Source organism: Hypanus sabinus, chromosome 28 (assembly GCF_030144855.1).
Source record: "Hypanus sabinus isolate sHypSab1 chromosome 28, sHypSab1.hap1, whole genome shotgun sequence".
Lineage (NCBI taxonomy): Eukaryota > Metazoa > Chordata > Chondrichthyes > Myliobatiformes > Dasyatidae > Hypanus > Hypanus sabinus.
Genome location: NC_082733.1, coordinates 33,372,792 through 33,397,466, shown reverse-complemented (window position 1 = coordinate 33,397,466; position 24,675 = coordinate 33,372,792). Strand labels below are relative to the sequence as shown.

General features: G+C 41.9%; 1 protein-coding gene across 4 annotated transcripts in view; it reads right to left on the bottom strand.

Moving 5' to 3' along the window:
- The window catches only part of LOC132382568 (EGF-like repeat and discoidin I-like domain-containing protein 3), a 114,681-nt gene that overhangs the window by 67,885 nt on the left and 22,121 nt on the right, over window positions 1-24,675 (bottom strand). The window lies entirely within an intron of this gene.

Sequence of the window (24,675 nt, the reverse complement as noted above, 5' to 3'; positions counted from 1 at the left end):
ACTCTAATTTTTATCAATGCACAATAGAAAACATTCTGCCTGGATGCATTATGGCGTGATATGGCAACTGCTCTGCACATGATCACAAGAAACGGCAGAGAGTTGTGGACACAGCTCAACACATTACAGGAACCAGCCTCCACTCTATGGACACAGTCTATAGTTCTCACTGTCTCAGTAAAGCAGCCAGCATAATCAAAGTCCCCATGGACATTCTCTTGTCTCCCACAATCAGAAGATGCAAAAGCCTGAAAACATGTAGCACCAGGCACATGGTCAGCTTCTATCCCGCTGTTATCAGAGTCACCAACGGGCCTCTTATAAGATAAAATGGACCCTACTTCATTATGTTCTTTGACTTAATTACTTATCCCCCTGCACTTTTTCAATCGCTCTTACACTGTATTCGAGATATCGCTTTCTCCTTCCAGTAAAAAAGATCCCCTCCCCCTCTAGCATTGTTCCTTTTCTCACTTGCCTATCACTTCCCCCCCAGGTCCCCTGCTCCTCCCCTTTCTCCTGTGGTCCACTCTCCTCTATCAGATTCCTTCCTTTCCAGCCTGGCTACCCACCTGGCTTTATCTATCACCTTCTAGCTGTCCTCCTTTCCTTCCTCCCACCTGTTTATTCTGAAGTCTCACCCCTTCCTTTCCAGTCCTTAAAAGGGTCTCAGCCCGAAACATCAACTGCTTGTTCATTTCCATCAATGCTGCCTGACCTGCTGAATTCCTCTAGCATTTTGTGTTTGTTATTGTATTCTGCATCATTATTGTTTTACTTTATTTTAACCCAATGCATTGTGTAATGATTTGATCTGTATGAACAGTGTACAAGAAAAGTTTTTAAACTGTCTCTTGCAAGTGACAATTATAAACCAATACCAAAAAGGGACAAGATGAGATAGATTCATACACCACAGAAATGGGATGTTTTGGAGCACCTCCTCCATCTTGACATCAGTGCCTACCTTCACTAATCCCATTTTCCTAAATTAAGCCTGAATCCTTCTCTGCTTTTCCTATCCAAGTACCTGTCCAACAGCCCATTAAATGTAATTGTATCAGCTTCCATCACCCTCTTCTAGGAGCTCTTACCAGACATTTAACACCCCATGTTTGAAAAAAAAACTTACCCCACATCTTCTTTAAATTTCTCCCCTCTCACCTCAAACACTGTGCCCTCTAGTTCTAGATTCACTCCCCTAGGGGAAAGAAAAATATTCTATCTATCCGATATCACATTTCCTTGTTTTGTGGCTGCCTGTGTGACAAGGTTGAAATCTGTTCAATTTAGCCATAAATAATTTTCAAAAAGAGTTAAAGTAATTTATTTAATGTGAACAGAATTTCATGTTGAAAGAAAAAAGGGATATTTAAAACATGCAAATGTGTATAGTTGAAAACTCTGAGAATCAAGAAATACAGAAAATAATTGCAATTTTAAGCGAATTGCCGTATTTATGTTCTCAGAAAAGCATTCAGTATTTTTTCCAAAGTTTTGTATAATTCTTTGAGTTACATGTTTGTTTGGAAACCATGAAAAATGGTTGTTTTCACCCACTGACTGAAATATTAAAGCTGCATGGAGACAGTGCCATAAGCACGCAGTATAACTGTTTGGACACCTAGTATTGCTGATAACAGAAGGTGATAGTTTATTGCAGTATTTTTATATTTTGTGTTATATTTTGATAATTTGATAAAGTGATATGTTCCCACAGAATGACAGTTAGATCCAAAAGGCCTGAATGTTAAAACGAGTAACAAAATTTTGGAGGCACTGCTGGGTTGGGTGTGCAGGTAGACCATCTCCTTGCCAGACTGAGTTCATCCACCCAGCCTTTCCTTAAAAGCTTGGAGCAGCAGCAGAGTGAGGCAGTCGACTGAGGTGAAGGTGAGGCCGGGAGCTGGTGGAGCAGTGCACACAATGAATGCTAGAGGCTGCAGAATCCAGTCAGCAGCAGGTATTCTACAGACAACACAATAACTCACACCACTGCCAAGGGGAAAAGAAAGTGGATGTGCTTAGGGATCTCCAAGAAGAAATTAGTGAGAAAGTGTGTGAATTACCTAAAGACACGCCAGTCAAACTCAGTAACTTCCTTTAGCTCCCAGGAGAGAACAAAAGATAAGAAAACACATTTGTCTCTCATATCCCTAATAAGTCACCATCCGGGAAGAGAGGAGCTGGGAAATTTGTTGGACAGTGGCATGTCTGAATTTCTGCAGGTTAGAGACAAGTTAAATGAGTTAGTGGTTGCTACCACTGCTGCGGCTGATGAAACAGAGGAAGATAACAGGGAAATTACAGTAACCCGCAGTTCAATACAAAGGTGAGCTCTAGTAATCCGCAACAGTTCAGGGAAAATTGTCCCACCAGCGTGACACATTGACTTTAAAATATCTGGTCCGGTTGGTGAGCCCGGACAGAAAGACTAATTGTCGTTTTCTAGCCTTGTTCGCCAGATAGAAAGCACCCTAAACAGAGGCTACCCAGAAGAAGAGAGAATCGATGCAGTGATCAGACTGATTATGCCTGGGCTCCCATTGCGCAGTTATCTTGAGGGTAAATCAGACTTCAGCCAAAAAAAAAGGCCTGAATGTTAAATGAGTAACAATATAAATGGGAAAAGAATTGAACTTGATTTAATGCACTTCTCATTGCCTATTGTTATAGAGCTATCTCGATGCACAGTGATTTATTAAGTTACTGATGCATGACTAGTACAGCGTTTATGTTTCAATTGTCTCCCTTTTTCAGGGGCACACCTGCAAAAAGATTAATCTCAAGGTTGCATACAATATACATACTTTCATAATAAATGTACTTTGAAGGAATAAATATTGCTCAGTTTAGTGATTAAAGTAGTTCCCCTTTTTTTAATTCAAAAGGTTTAAACCAAACTCCAGCCTACTTAAGGATTTGCCCTGGCCAAGGACCCTCAGCCCTCCTAACTCGACAAAACTAATCCCAGAAGTTCAGTGCTATATAAGGCGTCCTGTCTTTCAAATGAGGCTTCAAATCAGGTCTCTGCCTGCACACTTAAATGGATTTTAAAGATCCCCAAGGCATCCTTCAAAGATCTGAACAAAATTATTCCCAAACCTAATATCAAAAGGGATTATCTTAACAGCCTCACATTGCTGGTTCTGGGATCTTGCTGTGTTGCATTCCACACTGCAATGGGACTACACTTCCAAAGCACGTCATTGACTGTAAATTGCTTTGGGATGTCCAATAATGGGCATGAAAGACGCTTCAGAAATGAAAGTCTTTCTCTTTATTCCTTTTGCGTAGGAATACCAAGATTGTGGGGCCTGCAAGGCTCAAGAGTCACATGTAGAGGAGTACTGTGGAAATGCCTTAGATAAATACAACCCAAGACTTTTGCACAGTACTGTAGCAATTTTATGTATTATACTGTACTGCTGCCCGAAAATAAAATTAATTTCATGACGTACGTGAGTGATGATAAACCTGATTCGGATATGTGACTATTTTGAGGATTGAGATTGGGAAGAGGGCAATCATGGCTGGGATTATGGTAGGGAGGGGGCAGGAAGTACCAGAGACACATTATGTAACGATCAATAAACTAGTTGCTTGCAATCAAATGACCTTGACCTTGACTCAGGGCTGGGAGTGTCTGCATCTGCTCCACCATAGCCCCTGGCACTCCCCTGCCACCTGTCCCATGCCCTTTCCACTGCACTCCGAGCTCCCCATTCCCAACATCCACTGCTCCTGCCAAATTTACAAACTGGCTCTCCGCTGTCAAATACAGTACTGTGCAAAAGTCTTAAGACACCCCAGCTATATATACGTGTCGAAGACTTTGGCAGAGTATTGTAGCCGGTACATGACTGGCTTGGTGTGTAGTGACGAGGGGCAATAATGTTAATGAGCAGCCAGTGGGAATTCTTGGTATGATCAGGTTCTGCAAGCAAGCCTCAGCAAGGATTTCTTCTGTTTCATTTCCAGCAGAAGTCAGAGTGAGAGTGGTCGGAGATAGTTCCATCAGTCTGCATCAAATCTTGCCAAAAATCAATCTTTTCTTCGATAGCCTCAAAACAAAGAGCAGTAACAAGTTTGGTGCTGATACTGATTTCTTATTATCACGTGTACCGAAATACAGTGAAAAGCTTGCACAGTTTATACAGATCAAACCATTTTAGTGCATTGAGAAAGAACAGATAAAACAATAGCAATGCAGAATAAAGTATAATAGTTAAGCAAAGGTGCAGTGCAAGTAGGCAATAAGGTGCAAGGTCATAGACTGTAGATTGTGAGGTCAAGAGCCCATCTTATCAGACCAGGAAACCAATTAGCAGCTTTATTCCAGTGGGATATTCCAGTCAGATCTTGAGCCTGGTGGGACATGCTCTCGGGCTTTTGTATCTTCAGCCCCTGATGGGAGAGGGGTAAAAAATTTTCTGGGGTGAGTTGGGTCTTTGTTTATCCTGGCTTCTTCACTGAGACAGCAAAAGATATGGACAGAGTCCTTGGAGGGAAGCCTGCTTTCCATGATGTGTCCACCAACTCCCTGCAGAGTCTTACGGTCACAGGCAGAGCAGTTCCCACTGCAAGCCATATATATCCAGATAGGATGCTTTTTTATGGTGCATGGATAAAAAAAAATTGCTAAGGGTCAATGGGGAGGTACCAAATTATTTTAGCCTCAGGATTTCTTTAAACTCTAGATTTGTCTCAATTAGAATTTTAATAATATAGCTTTATTCCCGAAAAGGCTGGGTGAAAAGATGAAACAAATTAGTTCTTTTTTTATTGTTATTTATAAATTTAGGGCTGCATTGAGTCATTTAGCCATGGTTGATCCACATCTCTTTAAAAACCACAGAGAATAAATACGTTATGCAAGTAGAGACAGAGATCAGAGTTTAATTATTCAATTGCCTGGGGAGTTTTTCCAAATGTTTAAGTTGCTGTCTTCCCCCAAACATCCAGCACTAAATGTTTCTAGCCAACCCAGACTAGTTTACTGATGTATTGGCCACATGTAAAGGGCAGGGGCACTCAAACCTGAGAGGGCCACATTCTCAGCTTCCTGAAGTGCCAGTCAGTTCAGTGAAAGGGGAAAAAAACTGAGGGACTTCAATTTCTGTAACCCTTTTATGTCCCTAAGCACATTACAGGCAATGAAGTACCTTTGAAGTGTTTCCACTGTTCCTAGGTAAAAATGCAGAAATCAACTTTGTGCAGAGCAAGCTCCCACAGACAATAAAGTCTGTGTGATATCTGGAACACAGCAAGTGAAGTGTAAAAACTGGCCCGTGCTGATTTTATATGCTCACAGTGGGAGAGCTTATCCTTTGGAAATACACACAACTTGAATGATATGATTCCATAAGTGATGGGGTAGAGAGGAAATAATCAATCAGCCACGATTGAATGGAGAAGCAGACTCGATGCATCAATTGGCCCAATTCTGCTCCTATGTCTCATAAGAAACTTAGAAACATAGAAAATCAACAGCACATTACAGGCCCTTCGGCCCACAATGTTGAGCCGACCATGTAACCTTCTCTAGAAGCTGCCTAGAATTTCTCTACTGCAGAGAGAGATCATGAGACAGTAAGACATAGGAGCAGAATTAGACCATTCAGCCCATCAAGTCTGCTCTACTATTTAATCATGGCTGATTTATCTTCCCTCTCAACACCATTCTCCTTCCTTGTCCCTGTAACCTTTGACACCCCTATTAATCAAGAACCCATCAACTTCTGCTTTAAAGCTACAAATATGTGCCTAAGATTTTCACACAGTATTGTATTTGGTGTAAATGCCAAAGTAACCTGCTATATTCTGAAATAATGCATAGAAATTTCTATGAAATTATGGCAATTTCAAATGCAGGCATTATCATCTGCACTGTCTTGATCTGGTATGGCTTCTTGGTCTTGGAAGCTGTACGTCTCCAAGGCAACAGAGGCAAAAGTAGGTTAGAAGAGCCTTCGGTCATAATTGAATTTTAAATCCCACCAAGTGACCATTTCAGTTTAAACCCTATAAAGTTAAAATACAGAATAAATCGGTGCTAAGAGATACTGAGTCAATAATGAAGTCCTTTGATTCCTCATCCATCCCTTCCTTGTGGGTGCTATCTTGATTCATATTCCCCCCCCCCCCCAAATATTTTCCCGGCCCCTCTCCCAGTTTTCCAGTCTCCTTTTGTAAGCAGCACTAAGAATCTTTCCAATTGTCCATTGTAAAGCAAACACAGACTCTCCCAAGAATGGAGAGCAAATCATGCAGTGACATCTCTAACTTGGTAGAAAATCAGTTTTCAAAACGGACAATATTCAAGAGAAAAGCAAAGGGCCCAATGGTACAAATCCTAAACACAACCTTCTAATGATATTGTTTCAGATAAGATTTCACCTTCCATATTGTTGCCATTCTAATTACAACTGCTTCATACTCTACAATGATGCAGAAACTCTGCGTCTCAAATCTGTTCAATAGATCTTGGACCTCACAATCAATCTCGACATGCAGCTTATTGCCTGCCTGCCTGAAAATCACCTTATCTCCTGAAACTCTATATTCTGCATTCAGCTATTGCTTTCCTATTTAATACCTCAATACACAGTTGGATGAGTAAGGATGGCATGCAAAACAAAGATTTTGACTGTACCTCAGTACCTGTGACAATAATAAACCAATTGAAATGCCGGAAACATTCAGCAGGTCAGGCAGCTTCTGCAGGCGGACAAACTGAGTTAACGTTTCAATATCAAAACTCTTCTTCATAATGATGCATCAGATCCTTGCTGTATAGATTAGCTTAAAATTCTGCCCTTTGTACTCATTAATAAATTCAGTTTCATTAATAAAGTCAGTTGGTATTGAATCGACTGCAATGAAGATCACCCATCAGTTGACATGGCAACCAACACAGGTTTAGCTACAAATTCTCATGCCTAAACACCAGTAATATCAGCTCAAGGAAATGAAATTTTTTACACTGAATTTGGAGGGAATGAGCTGACCAGGCTGGGTCTGCAATGAAAATTTGTTCCAAAAGCCAGTGTGAAATGTTTTTCTTTTTTCTCTCCATTCTATGAGCTGATACTTGTCAGGACTGGTGTATGGTTACCAAGCAATTCAAAATAGAACACTAACCAAGTCCACTGGGGAGGTTGAAGGCCGTTGTTGTGGGCCCAAGTCTGTATGTGTTCGAGATCTGTCCTTGGCTTAAAGGAATGTGTAGGTTTGTGGGGTGGGAGGGAGGATGGAGTTTGTTTTTGCGGTTATTGTTTGTTGCTTGTTGTGTTCTGTGCTGTTCTGCCGAGCACTATGGGCATGTTATGTTGGTGACACTCGTGGGCTGCCCCCACATCCTCAGGTGTGTTGGTTGTTAATATACATGATGCATTTCTCTGTATGTTTTCAATCAAGGAGGACTGTACGTAGCACCCACACCACATCCATCAGACTCAAAACACAGTTACTTTCTCCAAGCAGTATGGCTAATCAGTACTTCTACCCATTAACCCACCCCACCACTACTTCATCATTTCCTGTCAGAGTCACCTTACATAGAGACACTACGAAACCTTTTGTCAATTTATGTACATATAATTAAAGTCTATAAGCTATCTTCTTTATCTTATTAAGTTTTCTTTGGTGCTGCATCGGATCCGGAGTAACAATTACTGAGTTCTCCTTTACACTTGTGTATTGGGAATGACATTAAGTAATCCCGAATCCTTGAATGCTCTTGAATACAAATAAACTTGAATCTTGAATCTAACCAGCTGAAACCACAGGAAGACCCAATACACACGAATAAGCCGGCAATTGATAAGTGTTTTAACAAAGCAGAATACAGCAAGGCTGTGGATCTTACAAGAAAAGCTGCAAACAAACAGCTTCCATCACCTGCTGCGAGAATGGAATATCTTTCAATGTCTGGAGTTGGGAAAAGTCTTAGTGAGGATGGTAGTTACTTCAAATGGTACTCACACACAAATTAAATCTGAGACTGACAAGGATAAGGATTAGTATACCTTGTTCCATCTCTAAGGAGATGCTATCAAAATAATGTCTTGAGAGACAATTACATTTTATAATGGTGGGAGAAATGAATAAATGGGTGTACAGGAGCAAGATACACCAGCTGGTGGAGTGGTGTCGCAGCAACAACCTTGCATTCAACGTCAGCAAGACGAAAGAGCTGATTGTGGACTTCAGAAAGAGTAAGAGGAGGAAAAGCAAACCAATCCTCATGGGGGGATCAGATGTGGAGAGAGTGAGCAATTTCAAGTTTCTGGGTATCAATATTTCTGAGGATATAACCTGGATGCAACACATTGATATAGCTATAAAGAAGGCAAGACAGCGGCTATATTTCATTTGGTGTTTGAAGAGAATTGGTTTGCCAACTACAACACTCCAAAACTTCTACAAATGTACCGTGGAGATACGTTACCATCTGGTATGGGGGGAGGGGTGGAGAGAGTGCTACGGCACCAGATCGAGGTAAGTTGCAGAAACTTGTAACATTAGTCAGCTCCACCATGGGTACCAGCCTCCATAGAGTCCAAGACATCTTCAAGAAGCGGTGACTTAGTAATGAAGCATCCATCATCAAGGGCCCCCACCACCCAGGACATGCCTTCTTCTCATTGTTACCATCGGGAAGGGGGTACAGAGGCCTGAAGGCACATGTTCAGTGATTCAGGTACAGCTTCATTCCCTCTGCCATCCAATTTCTAAATGGTCAATGACCAATAAACACTACCTCACTACTTATTTTAACTTAACTATTAAATAAACATATACATACTGTAATTCAGTTTTTTCCTCTATATTTATCATGTAATTCATTGCCGTAAAGTTAAAAAATTTCACATCAGATGCCAGTGATACCCGATTCTACTTTAACATCAGAAAAGCAATCCGAATCATTCACTTCCTGCCATTAGGCAGCGTGACAATAGATAGCAGACTCGTTTCCAAAGATTAACTGTCATTTCCTTGTTCGTTGCCATGCCTCAATTGTTTAGGTATGGGTGCAAACAGATTTTGACAATGATATCTATCTGTTCACCACCACAGCACTTGACTGTACTTCAAACTGTGACCACCCGTGCTCTGGGCAGGGGGAGTTTCTGTGCAATCTGTTCAAATGGAATGAGGACCTTCAGTGTTTAATGCTGACATTCATCATCGACTGACTTTCCCTATACATTCTGTAAATCATTTTTCCAGTACGACTAAAGACTGCCAAAAGGCAAGGCTGAAGTTATTTAAAGATTTATTGCTACCAGTCACAGGACAATTCTGTTGGAATTCTTTGAGGAACTAACAGGCAGGAAAGACAAAAGAGAGTTAAGGCTGATTTATACTTCTGCATATGTTGGTGTGCCTGCGTCTCTCTGCAATTCACCGCCAAAATGCTACTTGGCGGTGGGGCTTCTATGCCACTGTGTTGTTTCTTCCATGAGAGACATGGACAAGGAAATGCATTTCAAATATTTTCGGATGTCAGCAGGTAGATTTGACGATTTGGTTCATTGTCTCCAACCGTTTATTTCGCATCAGTGAATGCACAGTTTACAGACATGGAGGAGAAGAAGCTACCGGAAATGCGTAGGAGGAAATGCGATGCTACCAAGCAGACCAATCACAGTTGTTGCTGACTGCATCGCCGCAATGCTCGAGTTATTTTTTTAGGGTAGGGTGTGCGGTACCTACAGCGTAGATTCAACGCAGAAGTATAAATCAGGCTTTAGTGGATGGTGTTTATTTGGATTTTTAGAAGGCCTTTGACAAGGTGCCACACATTAGGCTGCTTAACAAGATAAGAGCCCATGGTTACTAGCATGGATAGAGGATCGGCTGAGCAGCAAGAGGCAAAGAGGGGGCCTTTTCTGGTTGGCTGCCGGTGACTAGTGGAATTCCGCAGCTGTCAGTATTGGGACCGCTTCTTTTCACGTTATATGTCAATGATTTGGGTGATGGAATTGATAGCTTTGTGGCCAAGCTTGCAGACAATACGAAGATAAGAGGAAGGGCAGGTAGTATTGAGGAAGCAGGTGTCTCCAAAAGGACTTAGAAAGATTGAGAGAATGGACAAAAAAAGTGGGAGATAGAACAGGGTGTATGGTTGTGCACTTCAGTAGGATTAACGAGTTTCTTAAATGCCCCTAAGGTGTTTGCCTCTACCACCACCAACCCTGGTGGGTTATTCCATGTATCCAACACTCTGCATTAAAAAAACTACTTCTGAAGCCTAACCCCCTACTTTCCTCCAATCACCTTAAAGTTATCCCCCTCTTGTTAGACATTCTGCTCTGGGAAAAAGTGTCTGGCTGTCCACTTGTTCTAGGCCTCATACTGTGGAAGATTGTTTCCGATGTTGGGGAAGTCCAGAATGAGGGGTCACAGTTTAAGGGTAAAGGGGAAGCCTTTTAGGACCGAGATGAGGAAAAACTTCTTCACACAGAGAGTGGTGAATCTGTGGAATTCTCTGCCACAGGAAATAGTTGAGGCCAGTTCATTGGCTATATTTAAGAGGAAGTTAGATGTGGCCCTTGTGGCTAAAGGGATCGGGGGGTATGGAGAGAAAGCAGGTACAGGGTTCTGAGTTGGATGATCAGCCATGATCATACTGAATGGTGGTTCAGGCTCGAAGGGCCGAAGGGCCTACTCCTGCACCTATTTTCTATGTTTCTATACTCTTAAGTTGCAATATTTTACACTGCAATTCTACAATTTAAGGTTGAGCTGTATTATTGCAAATCACAGCAAAAATAAATCAAATGATTGTCTGTACTCACCTGCACTTGAGGTGCCAAATCTTCAGAGGATGTTCCTGCTAATCAGCATTGCCATTTTGTAGAAATGTAAATATAATTAATTGGCTTTTCACACTTTGCCTAACATTTGAAATAATGCAGAGAAGCACATTAACTTCAGAAGAAATGTGTCTCCTCTCCACCCACTCATCAACAACTCTATAGTTAGCACTGTTTCAATATTCAGGTTCCCGGGCATGATTATTTCGCAGGACCTCATGAAGGAGAACCACATCTCCTTCGTTTACAAAAAGGTTCAGCAGAGGATATGCTTCTTGCGGCAGTTGGTAAAATTCCGTGTTCCCCAGAACGTACTTGTGCAATACTCCACTGCCGTCAGAGAGAGCATCCCTCACATCAGCCATCACTGCCCGGCTTGGCGCAGCATCCTCTCATAATGTACAAAAACTTCAGTGAACCGTCAGGTCAGCAGAAAAGGTCAATGGCGGCAGTCTACCATCACCGCAGGATTTGTATGTGTCCAGGATGAAGAAGCGGGCAGAAAAAAATCATTGTGGATACTACCCACCCTACGAAAAGCCTTTTCCAAAAGCTCCCTTCTGGAGAGTGCTAAAGGGTTGTCAACACAAGAAGTTCATGTGATCTTTAATGTTCCTTCCCCCAGTCAGTTAATTTGATCATTCCAGTTAGTCACCTGCACAACCCCTTATCTATTACCCCAGTCACTGCAAACATTTTCAACCACATTTTGTATTACTCTCTCCACTGTATGCACATACATGCAGGAAAGTATGCATTTATGCACATTTTATTCCATATCCTTACTTTAGCCTTTAAATTTATATTTTATATTATTCTTTACAATTGCTGAACATTATAAAGCACATTGCATGTGCTTGTGTTATGTTTTGGCCGATGGGCACCAATTCAACAAAGAAAATTCCCATACATGAATACCAGATGAAGACAATTTTTCCAAAGCATTTTCCCCTAAATCTCCTTGACAACATGCACCTGCTCCCAACCCTCATCCTCACACACTGTTATTACTTAACTAGAATATCTGGAAACAATCAGCCTGCTATTTGATTGCCTTTCCTCCAAAAGAGTGACTGCACTTTAACGTACTTTGGGAAGACCAGAGGTCATTATTAAGGTGCAATTTAAAGGCAGATTTTTTTTTCTTCTAATTGTAAGTCAGTCTTTCTTGGTTCCCTAAACTCCTTAAACGCAGTTACCACCCTGAATCCCGTCTCCACCCGATCCACTAACTTTTCAAACCAAAGCTGGGTAAGGCAGCACCAATTATAAAGACCCGGTTATATAAACTATGACTCTTAGGTTGGTATTTGGTCCACTGCCTGAGCTTGGAAACCAGTATACAGCATTGGACAAAGTAAAGCTAGAATATACAGAAACTTTCCTGGTGATTCACCTGTCACAGTTTAAAATGTGTGAATAAACAACAAAGGGTTGTCTTGCAGACCCTGCTGTCGTCCATATAATCAATGGAATTACTAAAATATAGCAGTATCCACTGAAATTAAATATACAAACTCGGCCTCTTTATCTGCCAATGATGTGGCAACAACTCAACGCACAAAACCTCAAGGGGTTCAGTTGCTGCTCAGACTCAACATCAGAATGGGGAGGAAATATCATCCAAGTGACTTTGACTCTGGAATGATTGTTGTTTCCAGATGGGGTGGTTTGAGTATCTCAAACAGCTGAATTCCTGGAATTTTCACACACGGTTAGGAAAGGGAGAGACGAGGAGTGAAAGGATTTTGGCTGAATGCAGGTATCTGGGACTACCTGGGTGGTACCATGGACCGGTTGGGCAGAGCGGCCTGGATCCATGCTGGTTTGGTTTATGATTCTATTTGAGCTATTTCCCTTTCACCACACCTGCACATTCAATCAACCCAGCCACCAGCTGTTACGAATGACTATTGGTTTTAAGTGCAGGTGTATGTCAGTTTGTCAAAACTATATAAATAGACTAGGTAACGTGTCCTCTTTGAACTACCATTCAATGAATCACACGCCATTGTTACACCTCCGTTTGAAATCTATGTTTGCCTCTGAATAAATGTGGATTTCACACAGGTTTCACTGCCATTAACCTATCCAACCGTGAAATGAGGTTGATATTTTCGCCTGCATCTGTCCTGCAAGATTAGAAGAACCAATTTCATTTATTGCCACAAAAATTCCAGCCTCCTTCCTTGACAGTGCAGGCTTCACATGAGAGAGAGAGAAGGGTCTGTCTTCTATCAAGTAATTACTCCTGAACCCTGCGCAAACGCAGGTGGGGAGGTATTTATTTTATTCATTTATGGATACAGCACGTTAACAGGCCCTTCCAGCCTAATCAGCATACACCACCCATGACCTTGTCCAAGTGTTCAGCACCTCAAACTATAGAGAATAAGTGTTTAAGAGATGCATTCAAATACTACAGATTGTATTTTTTTTCTTGGTGAATTCAAGGCCAGACAACCGACTGATAAAATCTCCCAGATTTATCATGAGTTTCACCAGCCATTTAATGAATGTGGTGATGACGAAAGTGTTGCCCACAGGCCTATATTTTCATGACCACTTCAACCTGTGCCATCTCGATTCGTTCAGGAGCACGAGTGGAGGAGCACACTGAAGCTCAGAGCCGGCACGCCAAAGGCTTGGTGGGTAAAGACCGTAGTCCACACATGCCACCACAGGACAATGAGGTGCCTGGATCCTGTGTAACAGCTTTCTGATCACCTCGTGGGTATTCACTGTGAATGCCTGCATGAGTGACAATGATGTACTGTGAGAAGACGTAAATATCACAATGGGTGTAAAGAAGGACATACTGATTATATTGCATTTACTGTATATATTTTTAAAGTACATTTTTGTAATTAAAATAATTGATTCAAAAATAAGCCAGTTATACCATACTGTGTAAAAATCTTAGGCACAAATATATAGCTAGGGCACCTAAGACTTTTGTCTTATTTATCTACATGGACCGGAGGGTGAGCTTGTACCTCCAGCGGGAGCAAAGGATGTTGGGAATGGTGAGGACGGAGCTCCTCAGGAGGGGTATGGGACAGGTGGCAGAGGAGGATTGCCGGGGCAGGATGAGACATGGGTGCAGACACACCCAGGCAAGGTCACTTGTATCCAAACAATGGTTTATTGATCATTACAGTATGTCTCTCTGGTGCTTCCCCCTCCCTCCCCCTTTTCCCAACCATGACCCCCCCTCTCCCTGCCACTTTCCCACTATCAGTCCGCAAGAGAGACATATAATAGAATCAAGTTTATCGTCACTTACATATGTCAAGAATTCTTTTTCTGTGGCAGCAGTACAGAGCAATATAAAATTATTACAACACTGTGCAAAAGTCTTATGCACCCCAGCTCTATATGTGCCTATGACTCATTACAGTGAGGCTAAGCACAGCTTATTTAAGTTTGTCTGACAACACCACTGTTGTTGACCGGAAAGGCAGTGATGAATCAGCATGTAGGAGGGAGACTGAAAATCTGGCTGAGCGCTGCCACAACCACCTCTCACTCAACGTGAGCAAAACCAAAGAGCTGATTATTGACTTCAGGAGGAATCCAGAGGGGGCCGTGAGGGCATCAGAGGTGGAGAGGGTCAGTAACTTCAAATTCCTCAGCGTTTTCATTTCAAAGGATCTGTCCTGGGCCCAGCACACAAGTGCCATTACAAAGAAGGCATGGCATCGCCTCTACTTTCTTAGAAGCTTGTAAAGATTCAAAATTCTCTACATGCCCAGAGGAGAGTGTACAAAGTGGTTGCATCATGGCCTGGTATGGAAACACCAATGCCCAAGAATGGATAAACCTACAAAAAGTAGTGGATACAGCCCAGCACAACTCATGTTCTCAATATTATTATTGATCTACTAATATTACTTCATTTTTCTTTTCAAATTTGCACTATTTTTTGCCTTTTGCACATTGGTTGTTTATCCGTCTTTGTGCATAGTCTTTCATTCATTCTGTTGTGTTTCTTCGTACTTGCTGTGAATGCCCAAAAGAAAATGAATCTCAGGGTAGCATATGATGAGATATGAGCTTTGATAATAAATTTAATTTGAAATTTTTAATGATTTGTTCAAATAAGTGTCTACAACTAGCTTATTCACACAATTGCCTCCAAGAGCCAAAAAAAGCAAACAATTGGATTCTATTTGACAAGTTATACTAACATCGAAAGTACATAGAACATAACAGCACAGTACAGGCCCTTCAGCCCATAATGTAGTGCAATCCTTTAAATCTACTCTAACAACAGTCTAACCTTTCCCTTCTACATAGAATCTATGTGCCAATCTGACCAAGAGTTCCTTAACTGTCCCTAATATATCAGCCTCTGCCACCAGCCTGGCAAGGAATTCCGTATTACCACTATTGTTTATGTGAAAAAAAAACCTACCTCTGACATCTCTATACTTTCCTCAAATCACCTTAAAATTATACCGCCTTGTATTAGCCATTTCCACCCTGGGAAAAGTCTCTGGCTGTGCACTCTCTCTATGTCTCTTATCTTGTACACCTGTATCTAGTCATCTCTCATCTATCTTCACCTCAAAGAGAAAAGCCCTAGTTCACTCAACCTTTCCTAAGATATGCTCTCCAATCCAGGCAGCATCCTGGTAAGACTCTTCTGGACTCTTTCTATGTTTCTCTTTTTTAAAGACATTTCTCTCATTCCCACAGTCTTAGGCTTTAAACTAAATGGCTAACTTTAAACATGAAAAACAATCACCAAACATCAAGTCAAGTCACTTTTATTGTCATTTCGACCATAACTGCTGGTACAGTACATAGTAAAAATGAGACAACATTTTTCAGGACTATAGTGTTACATGACATAGTACAAAAACTAGACTGAACTACATAAAAAACAACACAGAGAAAAAAAAACTAGATCACAGACCTACCAGGACTGCATAAAGTGCACAAAACAGTGCAGGCATTACAATAAATAATAAACAGGATAGTAGGGAAAGGTGTTCAGTCCAGGCTCTAGGTATTGAAGAGTCTGATAGCTTGGGGGAAGAAACTGTTACATAGTCTGGTCGTGACAGCCCGAATGCTTCGGTGCCTTTTCCCAGACGGCAGGAGGGAGAAGAAATTGGATGAGGGGTGTGTGGGGTCCTTCATAATGCTGTTTCCTTTGCGGATGCAGTGTGTAGTGTAAATGTCCATGATGGTGGGAAGAGAGACCCCGATGATCTTTTCAGCTGACCTCACTATCCACAGCAGGGTCTTGCGATCCGAGATGGTGCCATTTCCGAAGCAGGCAGTGCTGCAGCTGCTCAGGATGCTCTCAAAACACAACCCCTGTAGAATGTGATGGGGATGGGGGGGTGGAAGATGGACTTTCCTCAGCCTTAGCAAAAAGTAGAGATGCTGCTGGGCTTTCTTTGTAAACATGTACACAGATTTGTGATTTACTTCTCTAGATACAAAAGTCTTATGTTGTGAGTGCAAACCTACTGAATAAAAACCAATGGTGGAGGAGATACAAGTGAAGCTGCAGCATTAATTATAACCCATGCTTTCCAAGTTAATGTGTATTTATTATTATTATTATTATTATTGTTTGGTTTATTTTTTTCTCTCTTTTTGTATTTGCAGTTTGTTGCCTTTTGCACATTGGTTGCTTGTCTGTTTTTATTGTGGCAGGTTTTTCATTGACTATTATGCTTCTTTGTAGTTACGATCAATGACTGCAAAATGACATGCATGTACAGAACTGTACAAAAGGATTAGGCAGCCTAGCTACATAAACAGTACCGTACAAAATTCTAAATACATATATATAGGCCAGTACTGTAGTAACTGTACTGCTGCCACAAAATAAAACAAATGTCATGACATGTGTGACACGTGTGAGCGATGATAAACCCAACTCTGATATCGTAGACTGAGATTGGGAAGGGGGGAGGGAGAGGGGAATCGTGATTGGGAAAAGGGGAAGGGAGCGGGAAGCACCAGGGAGACACTCTGTAATGTCAATAAACCATTGTTTGGAATCAAAAGACCTTGCCTGGTGTCTCAGGGCTACGTGTGTCTGCACCCGCACCATCCCCCGCCCCTGGCACTCCTTCTACCACCACATCCCCCCCTACAGCACACCACCCTCAATACAGGTGTCCCTCCCCTTTACAAAGGTAGAGTGCTCCTATGAAACCTTTCTTAAGCCAAAATGGCGTAAAGTGAAGAACCATTAATTTATATGGGGAAAAATTTTTGTAAAAGCAAAAATCCTCTTTGTAGTGCGAAAACAGGCTACTAATGCAGGTCTTTTGTAAAAGCAAAGTGGCATAGAGCAAACCTTCGTAAAGTGGGGGGACACCTGTATTCCCAACATCCTTTACTCCCACCAGATTTATGAACTCACTCTCTGCTCCACGTTGACAAATACAGTACTGTGCAAAAGTCTTAGGCACCCGAGCTATATACATGTCCTTAAGACATTTGCACAGTACTGTCATTTGAAAATATATCTACTTTGAACTCTTTGAAATTTGAATTGCACCTTGCTCTTGTATTTATATTTATTGTAGTTTTTGTGTTTTATGTTCTTTATGCTTAATCCAGAGTAACAAACATTTTGCTTCCCTTTACACTCGAGTACTGAAGAATGACAATAAACTATCTTGAATCTTATTTTACTCCCCTTGGAATCTGATTTCATCTGGGACGAACATTAAAACATTTGTTGATTCAGATGTTACATGGCAGTTGCAACACATGTTCCAGATGCAAGAATTAAAGAGAACACAAAGTACACTGCAGATGCTGGGGTCAAAGCAACATGTACAACACAAACTGAGCAGGTCGGGCAGTGTCCGTGGAAACAAGCAGTCAACGTTTCGGGCTGAGACCCTTCGTCAGGATTGAAGAGGAGGGGGTAGGGGCCCTATAAAGAAGGTGGGGGGAGGGCGGGAAGAAGGCTGGTAGGTGCCAGGTGAAAAACCAATCAGAGGAAAGATCAAGGGGTGGGGGAGGGGAAGCAGAGAGGGGATAGGCCAGAGAGGTGAAGAAGGAATACAAGGGGAAAACACCATGGGTAGTAGAAGGCAGAATCATGAGAGAGGTGATAGGCAGCTGGAGGAGGAGGCAGAGTGAAGGTGGAATGGGGGAAGGGAGAGGGAGGGAATTACCAGAAGTTGGAGAATTCAATGTTCGTGCCAAGGGGCTGGAGACTACCCAGACGGTATACGAGGTGGTCCTGACGAAGGGTCTCGGGCCGAAACATTGACTGCTCTTTTCCATGGATGCTGCCTGACCTGCTGAGTTCCTCCAGCTTGTTGTCAGAACTAAAGAGAGAAAGCTGGTCATTATGCTGGAACCTTAGCACCTCTGACATTTATCATCTAATGTGAGTTACCCTTCTCATGCAAGTCAAAGTAATGACTGCAATGGGACTAAACCTCATAGGCTGCTCAAGCCGAACCCCTTACTTACAGTTAACCAACTCCAATAGCTGTGCAATTTCAGTAAGTGGTCAGTAGATAGTGATTTGCACAGTAGCATAGCGATTAGCACCAACAATGCAGGTTCAGTGTCACTGCTGTCTATAAGGAGTTTTACGTTCTCCCCGTGATTGTGTGGGTGTTCTCCCACTTTCCAAAGACATATGGGATGGTAGGTCCATTTGGTGAAATTGGGTGGCACAGATTCATTGGGCCAGAAGGGCCCGTTACCAATATATAACAGAGACAGAGAGATACAGTGTCTATAAAAAATATCCAACATTCCCCCCCCCCCAGAAGTTTTCATGTTGTATTGTTTTACAACATTGAATCACAGTGGATTTTTGACAATGCTCAACAGAAAAGACTCATGTCAAAATGAAAACAAATTTCGACAAATTGGTCTAAATTTATGACAATTATTTAGCACAACATATTTGACTGCATAAGTATTCACCCCTTCAAGTCAGTATTTAGTAGATGCATCTTTGGCAGCAATTGCAGCCTTGAATCTGCGTCGATAGGCCTCGATCAGCTTTGCACATCTGGACACTGCAATTTTTTCAGCATTCTTCTTACAAAACTGCTCAAATTCTGTCAGATTGCATGGGGGTCGTGAGTGAACTGCCCTTTTCAAGTCCAGCCACAAAATCTCAATTGGATTGAGGTCTGGACTGTGACTAGGCCACTCCAGGACATTAACTTTTATGTTTTTAAGCCATTCCTATGTAGCTTTGGCTTTTTGCTTGGGATTATTATCTTGCAGGAAAACAAATCTTCTCACAAGTCACAGTTCTCTTGCAGACTGCATCAAGTTTTCCTCCAGGATTTCCCTGTATTTTGCTGCATTCACAAGCCTTCCAGAGCCTGCTGCAGTGAAGCATCCTACAGCAAGATGCAGCCACCACCTTGCAGCAGGGAATGGTGTGTTTCGATGATGTGTGATGTCTGGCTTATGCCAATCTGATGGCCAAAAAACTCAATTTTGGTTTCATCAGACCATAAAACCTTCTTCCAACTGGCTTCAGAGTCTCCCAATTGTCTTTTGGCAAACTCCAGCAGAGACATAATGTGAGTATTTTTTTCAAAAGTAACTTTCTCTTTGCCTCTCTCCCATAAAGCTGTGACTGGTGAAGCACCCGGATAATAGTTGTGGTATACGCAGTCTCTCCCATCTCAGCCACTAAAGCTTGTAATTCCACCAGAGTTGTCTTGGTGGCCTCTCTCACTAGTCCCCTTCTTCATGGTTTCTCAGTTTTTCAGGATGGCCTGCTCTAGGCAGATTTACAGCTGTGCCATATTCTTTCCATTTCTTGATGATTGACTTAACTGCATTCCAAGGGATATTCGGTGACTTGGAAATTTTCTTGTATCCATCTCCTGACTTGTGCTTTTCAATAACCTTTCTCCCACCAAGTTGCTGGAAGTGTTCTTTTTGTTTTCATTGTGTAGTTTTTGCCAGGGTACTGACTCACCAGCAGTTGCACCTTCCAGAAGCAGGTGTATTTTTACTACAATCAATTGAAACATCTTAACTGCACAGAGGTCTCCCAAAACAGATCTTTATTTTACTAATTATGTGATGTCTAAAACCAATAGGTTGCACCAGTGATGATCTGGTGTGTCATATTGTGTGTGTGGCGGGGGGGGGGGGGGGGTGAATACTTATGCAATCAATTATTTTGTGTTTTATATCTGCAATTAATTTAGATTACTTTGAGAGCTATTTTCACTTTGACAGCAAAGTGTCTTTTTCTGTTGATCAGTGTCAAAAAAGCCAAATTAAATCCACTTTGATTCAATATTGTAAAACAATAAAATATGAACACTTCTGGGGGGGGGTGAATATAGAGACTAATTTTTATAGGCACTGTAGATAGAGATAGATAGATAGATAGAGAGAGAGAGAGAGAGAGAGAGAGAAAGAGAGAAAATGATGGAAAGAAAGAATAATCTTTCCCCATTCTTTCAGTCCTTGTAAGTGACCTAATTGCTCCTCCAACCATGAAACCAGCTGAGGCAATGTTAGGGTTTGAATTCGGGCTATCTTATCTCAAGTGCTCAAATTCAATATATCCACTGAACCTTGGAGAAAGCAGAATATCATTTTTAATCTACTGCTACATTCAAAGAGTCACAAATGTAACAGTTAAATGACATAAAATGCCTCAAGGTTTGACCAAATAACATTTGTTGGACTAAAGCACTTTGCAAGAGGTGCAATTATACTTTGCTTAACTGCAGCAACCTTTGAAGCGGCTTGAAAGTTCAATGAGCAGGCCAACTCCACGACAGCAGAGATGCCTAGAAATGTTTTGTTCTCAGCAATATAACATCGCCCTGCCTGTCATGTCTGTTGACCAGGGTATACGACTGGGAACGAGCAGGCAAAATGTGGATCACGATTACTAAATGGAAATGTGTGGTTGTTCACTTTTGTGGTTCTGTTAAAAGTAATTTAAGCAAGTAGCACCACATGTGGGCAAGATGTTTTCTTATTTTAAAAATGTTTTCAGTGGTCAAAGAGTTATATAGCATTGTATCTCATTGAGGCAAACGTGAGGTTGTGGAGATGTATACGCATCTCCAGCATCTGAATTCCTTTATATATTCTGATGTAAAGTTCTGGTTAGTGTGGGATGAGGGACGTGGGCAGCAGGAGAGGGAGCTCTGTGGTGTACTATGATAGTACTGCCATAGTTTCAGAAATCAGCCATTGCAAAGATCTGTGTTACAAATGAGTAAGTGGAAAAATGGGGGCCCAGCCACAATCATTGATAAATGTCACTAATAAAGTTAGTCAAAATGCCACAAAAGATGATCAAAAGTCTGAAATTGCAAAAAAAAAGCTCAGACTGAAGACAGATTAGCTAGATTTGTCACATGTATATTTAAACATCAAAACACAGTAAAATATGTAACGACTAACATAATCAAAGGAAATGCTGGGAACAGCCAGCTTCTGCTGCCAACATAGTGGGCCCACAACTTACTAACTTGTATGTCTTTGGAATCTAGGGGGTGGGAACTACAGCACCCAGAGAAAACCCACACAGTTATGTGGGAGCATATAAGCTCCTTAAAGGCAATGACAGGAATTGAACCAGGACTGCTGGTGCTGTAATAGCATTACGCTAACAGCTACACTACTCAGCCAATCTGACAGCTTCGGAGAAGAGAGAAGCAAAGTTAATATTTCTGGTTCACTGTAAGAAGTTTGCACATTCGCCCCGTGACCTTGTGGGTTTCCACCGGGTGCTCTGGTTTCCTCCCACAGTCCAAAAAGGTACCAGTTGGTAGGTTGGGTATTGTAACTTGTCCTGTGATGAGGCTAGGATTAAATTGGGGGATTGCTAGGCAGCATGGTTCAAAGGGCCAGAAGGGCCTATTCCATGCTGTATCTCAAATAATAAATATATAGATCAGTGACCTTCATCAGAAAGACAAAACGTAAAAAGTAAACACATCTTAAGGTGTAGAGCAGAGACAGGAGAGTAGATGGAATGAAAGGAATATCTGTAATGGGATGGAAACCAGGAGGGACTGGGATAAGATCAAAGGTGATGGCACTGACAGAGAGTGTGAAAGCTTCATAATGGCAGCTGATCTCTTAGGAGGTGTAAATAGAAGATAAAGATCAGAAGAGGAAAGAATTGTGATGGAACTACTGTTGTAATAACAAGAAAAGTTGGTGGTGCCCCAATATAGCATCTTTGGAGAGACAAAAATCCGAGTTAACCGCACAGTTTAATCTTTTATCAGAATGGGAGACTTCTGACACAAGCTGGAATGGATGGTTATCTGAAACAGGTAAATTCGAATGAGGTAGTTCAGCTGGTTGAGGGGTGTTGTAACAATAACTTTGCATTCAATGTCAGCAAGACCAAGGAATTTACTGTGGTATTCAAGCTGGGAGAACACACACCAGTTCTCTTTGAGGGATCAACAGTGGAAAGGGTAATTAGCGTGAAGTTAATGGGTGTCAGCGACTTTGACTGTGGAATGATTATTTGTTTTGTGCCAGATGGGGTGGTTTAAATATCTCAGAAACTGCTGATCTCCTGGGATTTTCATGCACAACAGTCTCGAGTTTATAGGGAATAGTTTAGAAAAAACGAGGAACACCCAGTTAGTGGCAGTTCTGTAGGGAAAAAAAAAACACCTTGTTAATGAGAGAGATCAAAAGAGAACTACTCTGCCATAAACGGTCACAAGCACGGCTGTGAAAGGAGAGGTTTGGACATGGAATTAGCAATCGTTCCCATAAAAACTCAAAGCTACAGAAACACCAACAAAAGCTCCAAAGAGTAATCTCTGGGAGAGGAAGGATCCTCACTTAGAAATGTACGAAGTCATGTGGTGAAAGTGAAAGCCACAGTACCTTCGGCCCAGAAACAGAGGACTCTGGCAAGTTGCTGTCAGTGGCCTATACCCCAGAAGTGGTGATGGGAAGGCGGAGGAGAGAGGAGGAGGAGGGAAGAGAATGGCCAGGCTGATTCAAGCTGACAGGAAGGCAACAGTAACTCAGATCTTCTTCTTATCGTGTCCACGGACAGTCTATACATGGCCCAGCCAGAAGTGGACACATTTTTGCACCTTGTTGAATTTGGCAAGATCTGCAACAGTACAGGGTTCCTCTAGCAATGGGCATTGCAGGAGATGTTGCATAGTTTGTGGCTCAGTTCCACATTCACAAGTTGTCGGGCTGGTTGCATATCCCCATTTGCTTAGTGACACCTTTAAACGGCCTACACCAGTCCTACGCCTGTTACGGCACTTCCAGGTTGCCCAGTTGCAATTAGTTCCTGGGGGAATGCTTTCATCTGGTGGAATTCTCATCATGGGGGTTGTTTGAGACTGGCGGGTCTCGGATGGGGTTGATTGTGATGGGACAACACTGTTCATGAAGCTCTTCCTTGGTGTAGGTGTATGACCCTGTAGAGGGTGCCTCTCATCTGGTGTTTGATGGAGTCGTTTTTTTCTTGCTGGTTCTTACCACCACACCCACAGCAAGTAGTAACTCAGATAACCACACATTACAACAGTGGTGCGCAGAAGAGCAATTCTGAAGGCGCAACGTGTCAAACCTTGAAGTGGATGGGCTACAGCAGCACAAGATGACAAACATACACTTAGTGGCCCCTTTATTAGGTCCAGGAGGTACTTTATAAAGTGACCACTAATCAACCGGATTCTTACTGAGGTCACAGACAGAGTGAAAGTGGAATGGTGAACTAAGTTGATAGAGCATTTGTGTTTTATGAGGCATCACCAACACCACTTGTGTCCTTCATTCTCACCCTTCACTGGATATTCCTTTTGACCTCCCCACACTTCAATATTCTGTGCAACTCAAACCAGGTTCAAACTCTAACATTTCCCAGTTCTGTTGAAAGATCTAAGGAATTACCTCAACTTCTCTCTCCATTAATGATGCCTTGCTGAGTATTTTCAGTATTTTAACTCTTCTTTTGATAAAAGTTAGTGAAACAAACTTCCTGATGTAAGCCTCCAATAAAAAAGATTTCTAACGAAGCTTTTGTACTCACAGAAGGCATCATACCCAATTCGTTTTTGGCTCTTCAGCTGCCCTGCATAACAAACCATTCATTTGTGGCTAACCTACTCAGTTCTGTGACTTGAACTCTTTGAACAATGTTGAATTTAAATCCTGTGACATATCAAACAAAAGTTTTGATTACACATTTTACTGTGCGTACTTTTGGTCCGATTTGCTTAATGCAAAAATACAATGAAATCTTTCAGTCCCAGGCTCCAGAATAGTTCTCAACAAAGTCCTTGACACTGAGAGCTTTTTAAATCAAGCAATTGATAAACATCGTTAGTTTGGCAAAAACAGGGCTCTGTCTTGGGAATGCCTCCATGACCAGTGAACAATTTTCCCCTTTCCACATTCAGCAAATTCCCCAGGTGAAGACTGGTAGACTACAAAGGAACCCAGTGATAACTTCCGGAATGTAACTTGGTCTGAGATGCACATTTGTAAAAATGTTGAGAAAGTCTGACTCAGTCCAACCATGTGCTCCTTAGTTTTGACCAAAATAGAGTGAAGAATATCCGCACTGAGTGTTGTTGCTCCTCTCCACGTCTTGTGCTGCATTGGTCAGCATTTTTTGCTGCTCCTTAGCATTTGTCGGTATTTTACAAAGCCAAGTTGCTAGCTCAATGCTCAATCCAGCGTAGATGGAAAGTGTGCAAGGGGCCAGCCAGATTCGAACGTGGGACCATTCACCTTGAAGTCCCGTGCTGGTGCACACCACACCACCAGCCAGCTACCTGCACGGAGTCCTGCAGATTAAATCCATTTCAAAAAAGAAAAGATTGTAGCGGTGTGCTACACGCAGCGCTAAAATTACGACACG